This window comes from Triticum aestivum, chromosome 2B (genome assembly GCF_018294505.1).
Source record: "Triticum aestivum cultivar Chinese Spring chromosome 2B, IWGSC CS RefSeq v2.1, whole genome shotgun sequence".
Lineage (NCBI taxonomy): Eukaryota > Viridiplantae > Streptophyta > Magnoliopsida > Poales > Poaceae > Triticum > Triticum aestivum.
Genome location: NC_057798.1, coordinates 580377347 through 580389563, shown reverse-complemented (window position 1 = coordinate 580389563; position 12217 = coordinate 580377347). Strand labels below are relative to the sequence as shown.

At 43.4% G+C, this 12217-nt stretch overlaps 1 pseudogene; it reads right to left on the bottom strand.

Moving 5' to 3' along the window:
• The window catches only part of LOC123041713 (uncharacterized), a 42905-nt pseudogene extending 38830 nt beyond the window's left edge, over window positions 1-4075 (bottom strand).
• Between the last annotated feature and the right edge of the window lie 8142 nt (window positions 4076-12217).

The following is a 12217-nucleotide window of genomic DNA, read 5'->3' as shown; positions in this document are numbered from 1 at the left end:
AAATAACTCGTCGGCGGAGTCCATTTTGTACCTTGAGGCAAACTGTTGAATAGCTTGCGGGCGTCAACGGAGAGATGCGCGCCTCCCCTGGACCAGGTGGCTGGCCTTGCGGCATCCGACTAGCATGGCGACGTCAGGACAACGGGCGGTGTCAGACGAAGGAGCTGGCCGGGTGTAGGATCGAAATTAGGTCTAGAGGGGGTGATTAGACTATTTGACAAAATAAAAATCTAACCTTTCCCAATTTTAAGTGTTGGCAGATTTTAGCAACTAGTACAAGTCAAGCAATCAACCTACACATTCAATTCTAAGAGTGTAGTAGCAGAAAGTAAAACATTGCATATGAAGGTAAATGTAAGGGTTTGGAGGAGTCAAACGCAATGTAGACACGGAGATTTTTGGTGTGGTTCCGATAGGTGGTGCTATCGTACATCCACGTTGATAGAGACTTCAACCCACAAAGGGTAATGGTTGCGCGAGTCCATGGAGGGCTCCACCGTCGAAGGGTCCACGAAGAAGCAACCTTGTCTATCCCACCATGGCCATAGCCCACGAAGGAAATGACTCACTTGGGTAGATCTTCACGAAGTAGGCGATCTCCTTGCCCTTACAGACTTCTTGGTTCAACTCCACAATCTTGTCGGAGGCTCCCAAGCGACAACGAACCAATCTAGGAGACACCACTCTCCATAAGGTAATATATGGTGTGTTGATGATGAACTCCTTGCTCTTGTGCTTCAAATGATAGTCTCCCCAACACTCAACTCTCTCTCACAGATTTGGCTATGGTGGAAAGATGATTTGAGTGGAAAGCAACTTGGGGAAGGCTAGAGATCAAGATTCTTGTGGTTGGATGGGAATGTCTTGGTCTCAACATGAGTAGGTGGTTCTCTCTTAGAAAATGAGTAGTGGACGTGTAGGCACGTTCTGATGGCTCTCTCTCAAATGGAGAAGGGGGTGGAGGGGTATATATTGCCTCCACACAAAATCCAACGATTACACACATTTGACCCAACTCGGTTAGACCGAATAGAAGAACTCGGTGAGACCGATTTAGTTCAAAACGTGAACGTTAGGAATCTTGGTGGGACCGATGAGATCAACTCGGTGGGACCGATGTGCTAGGTCTTAGGGCAAACATCAACTCGGTGGCACCGACTGCATCAACTCGGTTAGACCGAAGTGAAGCAATAAGGCAATATAGAAGATGTCAAGCAAATTCGGTGGGACCGATTGAACATTTCGATGAGACCGAAATAATTGCAACATGCAACAGAGAGTTTGCAAGGCCATCTCGGCGAGACCGAGACCCATATCGGTGTGACCCAATTGTCTGGGGTTTATTGCAGTGGCTATGTCAACTGAACACGGTGGCGCTGGATAGAGTGGTTTGGTGGTGCTGAGTTTGACTTTGAGGTTTTGGCCAAATATGGAAATGAGAAAGTGGCTGAGGGTTATGGAGAAATATCACTAAGCACTTTGAGCAAGTAGACCATTAAGCACCACCTCATCCCCTTTTAATAGTATTGGCTTTCCCATGGACTCAATTTGATCTTGGGTCACTAAAATATAAATGAAGAGTCTTGAGCTTTTACCAATCTTTGTCCTTAGCATTTTGAGGGGTTCACGTCTTTCTAGTCCATGCCATGCCAATCATTGAACTTTCTAAAATATTTTAACTTGAATGGATATTTGTTCAATGAGCTATGCCAGAACCACCCGGGGATTAGTTGCACTTTCAATCTCCCTCTTTTTGGTAATTGATGACAACATATAGATCAAAGCTTCAACAAATGATAATATGAGTGAATTACATCGTCGCTTTGAGAAGTATGTGATAAGCAACAGCTCCCCATTAATTTGTGCATTATTTAAAATTTTCTTTTGAATGCAAATGCACAATCGATTAGGATCATGGGTCACTCTTCCATGTCACATACATCTTGGTGGAGCGCTCAAAATGATAAGAGTTAGATAACATGCACTCATCACCAAGGGTACAAGTAATTGATCATACACAAATATCATAGATATAATCATGCAAGAACACATTAAGGCATAGTATGATCAAACACATGATCACATAAGTATCTCACGAGCATAACACAAATAGTAGCACAGGAGTCAAACAACCAAACTATCAAAGTAGCAAGAGAGGAAAATAAAAGGCAAAACACACTCTCTCTCGAATCCTAATGATCTATACACTTTCTCCCCTTTGGCAACAAGTTACCAAAAGGTTCGAAAACGTATAGTGCTATACGACACTATAGGCACGATCTCCGGGAGCTCCTGAAGGGGTCTTCTGGCTTGTTGCTCCGGTGTGCGTAGATGGCGTGGAGAGGAGGGCATCTGCAAAAGCTTAGGCAGAGGTCTGTGGAGCTGGAGGGGTTGACACTGGAGGTACAACTGTGGCAGTTGCTGCAGGTGCTGAAATAGTAGTCCTGGAGTCTCTGAGAACTGGCACTGCTAATGACTTTTGTGCCCTTGGCACTCTCTGGAAAGTATCTATAGTAGGTCTATCCTCCCTGTCCTCATCTTCTTCTTGGAGCTTCTCCACAGTGGTCTGTATCTCAGTGACCTTCACATCTAGGTCATGAAATTTAGTCTCAATGATCCTCTCAAGACTCTCTTGATTTTGAGTCAGGGTGGCCAAGCCCTTCTCAATTCTCATTGTAGCCTCAAGCAGATAATTGAGTTGATCTTGCTTGGTCTTGAGCATCACTGTGGAAGCATCTAGTGCACTTGCTGCCTTTGCTGCTTTTGCAGCCTTTGTTTTCTCTCTCTTCTCCTGGGGTTCTACACTAGTAGGATGGGATGCATCCATGACAACCTCATTGTCCTCAAAATCTAGCCTCAGGCGAATATACTCTCTATCAAGAAGATATGTCCCACTTCCCATCTTGTAATTGATCAACATTTGAATGTGAGGGGCATATCCACAAGATCTCTTCTAATCAGCAGTTGTTCTCTTCACAGTCTCAATAATCAAACTCATCACCTTGAACTTCTGAGGTACATCAAACATGTGAAGCAAATTGATTGAGTGACCATGGATCATTCTATGATCTCCTGACTTGGGCAAAAGAGTGTGCCTCAAGATTGTGTTGATAGTGGTCAAACCAGACAGTAGATAGTATATTGATCCAAGATTGTGTGTATCTAGAGCATCATCAGGAATAGTCTTGTACATGTTGGCCATGGAGTTGTGATCCTTCCTAGGCTTATCATATACATCAATGTCATTCTCCTCTTCCTCTGGGGCATTGATCAGCTTGGCCCATTCTGAGATAGTTGATTGATACCTTGTACCTTCAGTCATCTAGGCAATCCTTCCACCAGGGTAGAAGTGAGCAGTGGAATAGAATTGCATGATCATATCATCGTTCCACTTAGTCAACTTCTTACCAACAAACTTGTCAACTTCATTCATTCTGAAGCTCTCATGCACACATGGGAAATAGTCCTCATTATCATCAATGTATGTACAGTCAGCCCACTTCATACCACAGACAATGGGCTTCTTGTCCAAAAGGACAGTCTCATAGAAATCATGTTGTTCCTTTGTGTGAAAGCGGTAGTCCACAACAGTTCGCCTCTTGGTGGCATATGGATCAGTCTTTCTCTAGAGTCTCAGACCTGCATCCTTTCTCAGCTTCATATTTTCTGCCACAGTATGATCATCACTATGATCTAGAATCTTGGGCTTCAGTTTTCTGAGCACTAGTGGCTCTTCATCTTCTTGAGCTTCAGGCACTGGGACCTTATTCTTCTCAGCGGTAGGGATGTTTCTTGTTGATCTCTTTGGTGCAGTGGTCTTGGGGGCTTGAGCTTGAGCTAAAGGCTTGGGGGCAGACTTGGGCTTAGATGGAGCAGCCCCAGTCCTTATGGCATCCTCCATAAGCTTCCGAGTCTTTGCAGGAGGTGCAATAGGCTCTTCCTCCTCCTTATCTTCATCAGAATCTCTTATCATAGAGGGTTTGCCAATGACTCTAGCAATAGTCTTTCTGACTCTCTCCTTCCTCTTCTTTCCTCCAGCAGCCTCTTCCTCTCTTGGTTCAAGAGTGAATTCCATGGTTTCTTGGGTTGAGGCTCTGGTCTTGGACATTGGAGCTCTCTTATCAGGAGCTTTCTTGTTCATTCCAGGCTTTGCAGCAGCAAACACATACTCTTTCTTGAGTACTTTCTTCTTGGAGGTCACCTCCTCCTCAATAACGAAGTCCTCATCCTAAGATTTGGATGTTCTCTTCTTCCTTGTTCTGGTTGCTGCGTTGGGCAAGTTGCTGGGAGTGTTTCTGCTCCCCTCATCAAAACTACTTGAGGGACTAGTGCCCTCACTAAGGTTAACCTGCTCTTCAGACTTGTTCTGGCTATCACTGCCCTCTGACATTGCTGAAACTAACCTTGTGCATAGTTGGGTATAGATAGAGTGGATGAGCATCAGAAAGTGCAGCTTCTTTTGCAAAAATATTGAGACAAAAACTTAATTTTAGTTTTCTGCAGAAAGCATTTCGGAGCTACCGATTTGACAAACTCGGTGACACCGAAGCACTAATAGAGTCTAAAAACATAGTTTTGGTCAGACCAAAATGCAGTTCGGTGACTCTGAGATGCCAAGGTTTCATAGAGAAAGTGATTTCGGTCGCACCAATTAGTACACTTTGGTAAGACCGAGTTGTACTTGTGCAATGGCCAGAGCCAATCGGTGTGACCGAGATCCTCAGATTGGTCGGTCCGAGATGAGTTCACCGGAAACCTAACCCTAAGTTTTTGCATCAAATCTATTCTATGGAATTCTTTTGGTGTATAGATCAATCTCATATGTGGGAAGAACATATGCATTATGATTTGTGCAAGAATTGGAGTTAAGGAATGCACAAAGGGCTCAAATCCGTACCCTAAACTTGGCGACGGACTTGCTATGGCAGCAACGGCGGTGAGGATTCCGTTTACGGCGGCAGAGACCAGCGGCGGGGGTTCACTGGCAATGACGGCGATGATCCGGAGACCAAGGGGGCGGTAGTGCTAGGAGGTGCGGTCGAGTGGTTTGGAGGAATTTCCAAAATTAAAACCCGCGGTATATATACCCAGTCGGTGTCACTGAGTGGAGCAACTCGGTGGCACCGAGATGCAAAACTGCTAGCAGTTCCTGCAACTTGGTGTGACTGAATTGTTAAAATCGGTTGCACCAAGATTGAAAACCTAGATCAACTTAATGAGTTTGATGAGACCGAGTGGGTTTGAGTTGGTCTGTCCGAAATGCATTAAGAGGTTTTGGAAGTTAAGCCCTTGACGGATCGTTGGCTCTGAGTGCTCCTCACTCGAAGGGTCCGAATTCGACTTGTTCAAACTGTGTGATGTAGCATGAATTGACTTTGAGACGAGAAAAAACATAGATAGCTAGAGGGAGTACTTAGGTATTCTTGTCCATCCATTTGGCAAGAAGAAAAACCAAACAATCAAAGCAACAAATGGATGTCCGCGAATGGAGAAAATTATGCAACCAACATTCTCACACAATAAGATGGCAAACAAAACATGTGGCAAAGCATGCACAACCACTCTAGCATCTATCAAGCAATTGGCAATGACTAGGTCATCTATATATGAGTATATTGACTGGGGAGTCAAATGAGGACATTTGATCGTAGGTCATACTCATCATTTAAGCACAAGTGGGGTTACCACTTTTACATAAAGCATTAACATGTTCACACCATTAGAGTTGCTTTAGCTCAATTCTTAGAGCAAAGGTCACCCTAGATGTGATATCCCCCCTTAGAGGGATGAACTAACTTGGGTTTTGTCGATGATGACTTCATGTAGCTGTTGAAGATGTGGATGCTCAATGTTGATGTAGATCATTTGGAGCAATCCATTGGAGTGAGTTGCACTTCCAATACCTACATGGGTTAGTTCCACAAGGAACACACAAGGATATCCATACACATAGAGTGAAATACACATGTGATGATGTCCATGAAAGCATTAGGTTACCTTGTCCCTTGTCTTACCAATAAGAGGGTTTGTGACTGAAGGAAATATGCCCTAGAGGCAATAATAAAGTTGTTATTTTATATTTCCTTATTCATGATAAATGTTTATTATTCATGCTAGAATTGTATTAACCGGAAACTTGATACATGTGTGAATACATAGAAAAAACACCGTGTCCCTAGTATGCCTCTACTAGACTAGCTCGTTGATCAAAGATGGTTAAGTTTCCTAGCTATGGACATGTGTTGTCATTTGATGAACGTGATCACATCATTAGGAGAATGATGTGATAGATAAGACCCATCCGTTAGCTTAGCATAATGATCGTTTAGTTTTATTGCTACTACTTTCATCATGTCAACTACATATTCCTCCGACTATGAGATTATGCAACTCCCGGACACCGGAGGAATGCCTTGTGTTCTATCAAATGTCACAACGTAACTAGGTGATTATAAAGATGCTCTATAGGTATCTCCGAAGGTTTTTGTTGGGTCGGCATAGATCGAGATTAGGATTTGTCACTCCGAGTATTGGAGAGGTATCTCTAGGCCCTCTCGGTAATGCACATCATATGAAGCCTTGCAAGCAACGTGACTAATGAGTTAGTTGTGGGATGATGCATTACGAAACGATTAAAGAGACTTGTCGGTAACAATATTGAACTAGGTATGAAGATACCGACGAACGAATCTCGGGCTAACATACCGATGACAAAGGGAATAACGTATGTTGACATAACGGTTCGACCGATAAAGATCTTCGTAGAATATGTTGGAACCAATATGAGCATGCAGGTTCTGCTATTGGTTATTGACCGGAGAGGTGTCTCGGTCATGTCTACATAGTTCTCAAACCCGTAGGGTCCGCATGCTTAACGTTCAATGACGATATGTATTATATGAGTTATGTATTTTGGTGACCGAATGTTGTTCGGAGTCCCGGATGAGATAACGGACAAGATGAGGAGTATCTAAATGGCCAAGAGGTAAAGATTGATATATTGGAAGGTAGTATTCGGTTACCAGAAGGGTTCCGGAATGTATCGGGTACATATCGGAGTACCGGAGGGGTTACCGGAACCCCCATGGGGAAAGATATGGGCCATATGGGCCGTAGGAAGGAGGCACACGAGCCCACAAAGGGGTGGCGCGCCCCGCACCAGGGAGGAGTCCGAATTGGACAAGGGGAGGGGGCGGCGCCCCCTTTTCTTCTCCCTCTCCCTCGCCTTCCCCCTTTCTCCCTCCGGTAAAAGGAAGGGGGGTGAATCCTACTAGGACTCCAAGTAGGACTCCTCCTACTTGGGGCGTGCCTAGGGCCGACCTCCTCTCCCTCCCTCCTTTATGTATGGGGGGCACCCCTAGAACACACATCAATTGTTCCAAGCCGTGTGCGGCACCCCCCCCCCCTCCACAGTTAACGCCTCTGGTCATATTCTCACGGCGCTTAGGCAAAGCCCTGCGCGGATCACATCACCATAACCACGCCGCCGTGCTGACAGAACTCATCTACTTCCTCGAACCTCTGCTAGATTAAGTTCTCGAGGGACGTCATCACGCAAAACGTGTGCAGAACTCGAAGGTGCCGTACGTTCGATACTCGATCAGTCGGAACGAGAAGACGTCTGACTACATCAACCGCGTTAAGCAAACACTTCCGCTTTCGGTCTACGAGGGTATGTGGACACACTCTCCCCCCCTCGTTGTTATGCATCTCCTAGATAGATCTTGCGTGAGCGTAGGAATTTTTTTGAAATTGCATGCTACATTTCCCAACAGTGGCATCCGAGCCAGGTCTATGCGTAGATGATATGCACGAGTAGAACACAAAGAGTTATGGGCGGTGATCGTCATACTGCTTACCACCAATGTCTTATTTTGATTCGGGGGTATTGTTGGATGAAGCGGCCCGGACCAACCTTGCATAAAGGTGGCTTGCGGGTGTCTGTTTCTCCAACTTTAGTTGAATCGAATTCGACTGCGGCCGGTCCTTGTGAAGGTTAAAACAACAAACTTGATAAATCACCATTATAGTTTTTGTGCCGTAGGTAAGAATGATTCTTGCTAGAAGCCCGTAGCAGCCACGTAAAACTTGCAACAAGAAAGTAGAGGACGTCTAACTTGTTTTTGCAGGGCATGTTGTGATGTGATATGGTCAAGACATGATGAGATATATGTTGTATTATGAGATGATCATGTTTTGTAAAAGTTATCGGCAACTAGCAGGAGCCTTATGGTTGTCGCTTTATTGTATGAAATACAAACACCATGTAATTGCTTTACTTTATCACTAAGCGGTAGAAATAGTTGTAGAAGCAATAGTTGGCGAGGCGACCACGATGCTACGATGGAGATCAAGGTGTCAAGCTAGTGACGATGGATATCATGACGTTGCTTTGGTGATGGAGATCAAAAGCACAATATGATGATGGCCATATCATGTCACATATTTTTATTGCATGTGATGTTTATCTTTTTGCATCTTATTTTTCTTAGTATGGCCGTAGCATTGTAAGATGATCCCTTAACTAAATTTCAAGGTATAAGTGTTCTCCCCGAGTATGCACCGTTGCGAAAGTTCTTCGTGCTGAGACACCACATGATGATCGGGTGTGATAAGCTCTATGTTCAAATACAACGGGTGCAAGCCATTTTTGCACATGCAGAATGCTCGGGTTAAACTTGACGAGCCTAGCATGTACAGACATGGCCTCGGAACACTAGAGACCGAAAGGTCGAACGTGAATCATATAGTGGATATGATCAACGTAGAGATGTTCACCACTGATGACTACTCCATCTCACATGATGATCAGACATGGTTTAGTTGATTTGGATCACGTAGCATTTAGATGACTTGAGGGATGTCTATCTAAGTGGGAGTTCTTAAGTAATATGATTAATTGAACTTTAATTTATCATGAACTTAGTCCTGATAGTATTTGCAAATTATGTTGTAGATCAATAGCTCATGTTGTAGCTTCCCTATGTTTTTTGATATGTTCCTAGAGAAAACTAAGTTGAAAGATGATAGTAGCAATGATGCGGACTGGGTCCTTGATCTGAGGTTTATCCTCATTGCTGCATAGAAGAATTATGTCCTTGATGCACCTCTAGGTGACAGACCTATTGCAGGAGCAGATGCAGATGATATGAATGTTTGGCTAGCTCAATATGATGACTACTTGATAGTTTAGTGCACCATGCTTTACGGCTTAGAACCGGGACTTCAAAAACGTTTTGAACGCCATGGAGCATATGAGATGTTCCAAGAGCTGAAATTGGTTTTTCAGACTCACCCATGTCGAGAGGTATGACACCTCTGCAAGTACTTTGCCTAAAAGATGGAGGAGAATAGGTTAGCTAGTGAGCATGTGCTAAGAATGTCTGGGTACTACAATCGCTTGAATCAAGTGGGAGTTAATTTTCCAGATAAGATAGTGATTGACAGAGTTCCCTAGTCATCATCACCAAGTTACTGGAACTTCATGATGAACATAATATGCAAGGGATGACAAAAGCGATTCATGAGCTATTCGTGATGCTGAAATCGACGAAGGTAGACATCAAGAAAAAGCATCAAGTGTTGATGATTAAACAAGACCACTAGTTTCAAGAAAATGGCAAAGGGGAAGAAAGGGAACTTCAAGAAGAATGGCAAGCAAGTTGTCACTCCCGTGAAGAACCCCAAAGTTGGACCTAAGCCTGAAACTGAGTGCTTCTACTTCAAAAGAAATGGTCACTCGAAGTGGAACTACCCCAAATATTTGGTGGATAAGAAGGATATATTTGATATACATGTTATTGATGTGTACCTTACTAGTGCTCATAGTAACCCCTGGGTATTTGATACTTGTTCAGTTGCTAAGATTAATAACTCGAAATAGGAGTTGCAGAATAAATAGAGACTAGTTGAGGGTGAAGTGACGATGTGTGTTGGAAGTGGTTCCAAGGTTGATATGATCATCATCGCACACTCCCTATACTTTCGGGATTAGTGTTGAACCTAAATAAATGTTATTTGGTGTTTGCATTGAGCATAAATATGACTAGATCATGTTTATTGCAATACGGTTATTCATTTAAGACAAAGAATAATTGTTATTCTGTTTAAATGAATAAACCTTCTATGGTTGATACGTCTCCATCATATCTACTTTTCCAAACACTTTTGCCCTTGTTTTGGACTCCAACTTGCATGATTTGAATGGAACTAGCCTGGACTGACGCTGTTTCAGTAGAACTGCCATGGTGTTATTTTTGTGCAGAAATAAAAGTTCTCGGAATGACCTGAAAATCCTCGGAGCAACTTTTTGGAATTAACAAAAATACTAGCGAAAGAATCAAGGCAAGGGGGCCCATACCCTGTCCACGAGGGTGGGGGCGCACCCTACCCCCTAGGCACGCTCCCCTGCCTCGTGGCCCCCCTGGTGCTCCACCGACCTCAACTCCAACTCCATATATTCATGTTCGGGGAGAAAAAAATCAGAGAGAAGGATTCATCACGTTTTACGATACGGAGCTGCCGCCAAGCCCTAATATCTCTCGGGAGGGCTGATCTGGAGTCCGTTCGGGGCTCCGAAGAGGGGAATCCGTCGTCGTCGTCATCATCAACCTTCCTCCATCACCAATTTCATGACGCTCACCGCCACGCGTGAGTAATTCCATCGTAGGCTTGCTGGACGGTGATGGGTTGGATGAGATTTACCATGTAATCGAGTTAGTTTTGTTAGAGTTTGATCTCTAGTATCCATTATGTTCTAAGATTGATGTTGTTTTGACTTTGCTATGCTTAATGCTTGTCATTAGGGCCCGAGTGCCATGATTTGAGATCTGAATCTATTATGTTTTCATGAATATATGTGAGTTCTTGATCCTATCTTGCAAGTCAATAGTAACCTATTATGTGTTATGATCCGACAACCCCGAAGTGACAATAATCGGGACCACTCTCGGTGATGACCGTAGTTTGAGGAGTTCATGTATTCACTAAGTGTTAATGCTTTGGTCCGGTACTCTATTAAAAGGAGGCCTTAATATCCCTTAGTTTCCAATAGGACCCCGCTGCCACGGGAGGGTAGGACAAAAGATCTCATGCAATTTCTTTTCCATAAGCACGCATGACTTTATTTGGAATACATGCCTACATTATATTGATGAACTAGAGCTAGTTCCGTGTCACCCTATGTTATAACTATTGCATGAGGAATCGCATCCGACATAATTATCCATCACTAATCCAATGCCTATGAGATTTTCACATATTGATCTTTGCTTTGTTACTTTACCGTTGCCACTGTTACAATTACTACAAAATTGCTACTGTTACTTTTGCCACTGTTACCGTTACTTCCATACTACTTTGCTACTAAATACTTTGCTGCATATATTAAGTTATCCAGATGTGGTTGAATTGACAACTCAACTGCTAATACTGGAGAATATTCTTTGGCTCCCCTTGTGTTGAATCAATAAATTTGGGTTGAATACTCTACCCTCGAAAACTGTTGTGATCCCCTATACTTGTGGGTTATCAAAACTATTTTCTGGCGCCATTGCCGGGGAGCATAGCTCTATTCTTTGAGTCACTTGGGATTTATATCTGTTGATCACTATGAGGAACTTGAAAGACGAAAGAACTAAGATTTTTCCCTCAACTACGAGGGGAGGTAAGGAACTGCCATCTAGCTCTGCACTTGGTTCACCATCTGTTTTGAGTAAACTTGCGACACCTAAACCTGCTTCTGCTATTAATTCTGATATGTCACATGTTATTGATGATGCCACTTCTGCTATGCATGATGCTTATGATGAAACTACTTCTATGCTTGATATTACTGTGCCATTAGGTGAATTTCTTGATGAACAACTTGCTAGGGTTAGAGAGAATGAAATTATTGAAACTGATAATATTGATGAAAGTGATGATGAAGATTCTCCCCCTAGATATGAATTGCCTGTTGTGCCTGAGGGTTATGTTATGGATGAACAAACTGCTAGAGATTTTCTTGCTTGCAATGATAGATCTGATCTTAAGAAATTATTAGCTAAGCTAAAAGAAAAGTCTCTAAATGCTAGAATGAAATATGACCCTGATTTTGCTACTTCACACTACTAGGGAAAACCCTAGTAGTAGCACGGGTTTAAAGCCCACTAGTAGCGTGTGCTGCCCCGCTACTAATAAGGCGCTACAGCTATTACTTAGCAGTAGCGCGTGTGAC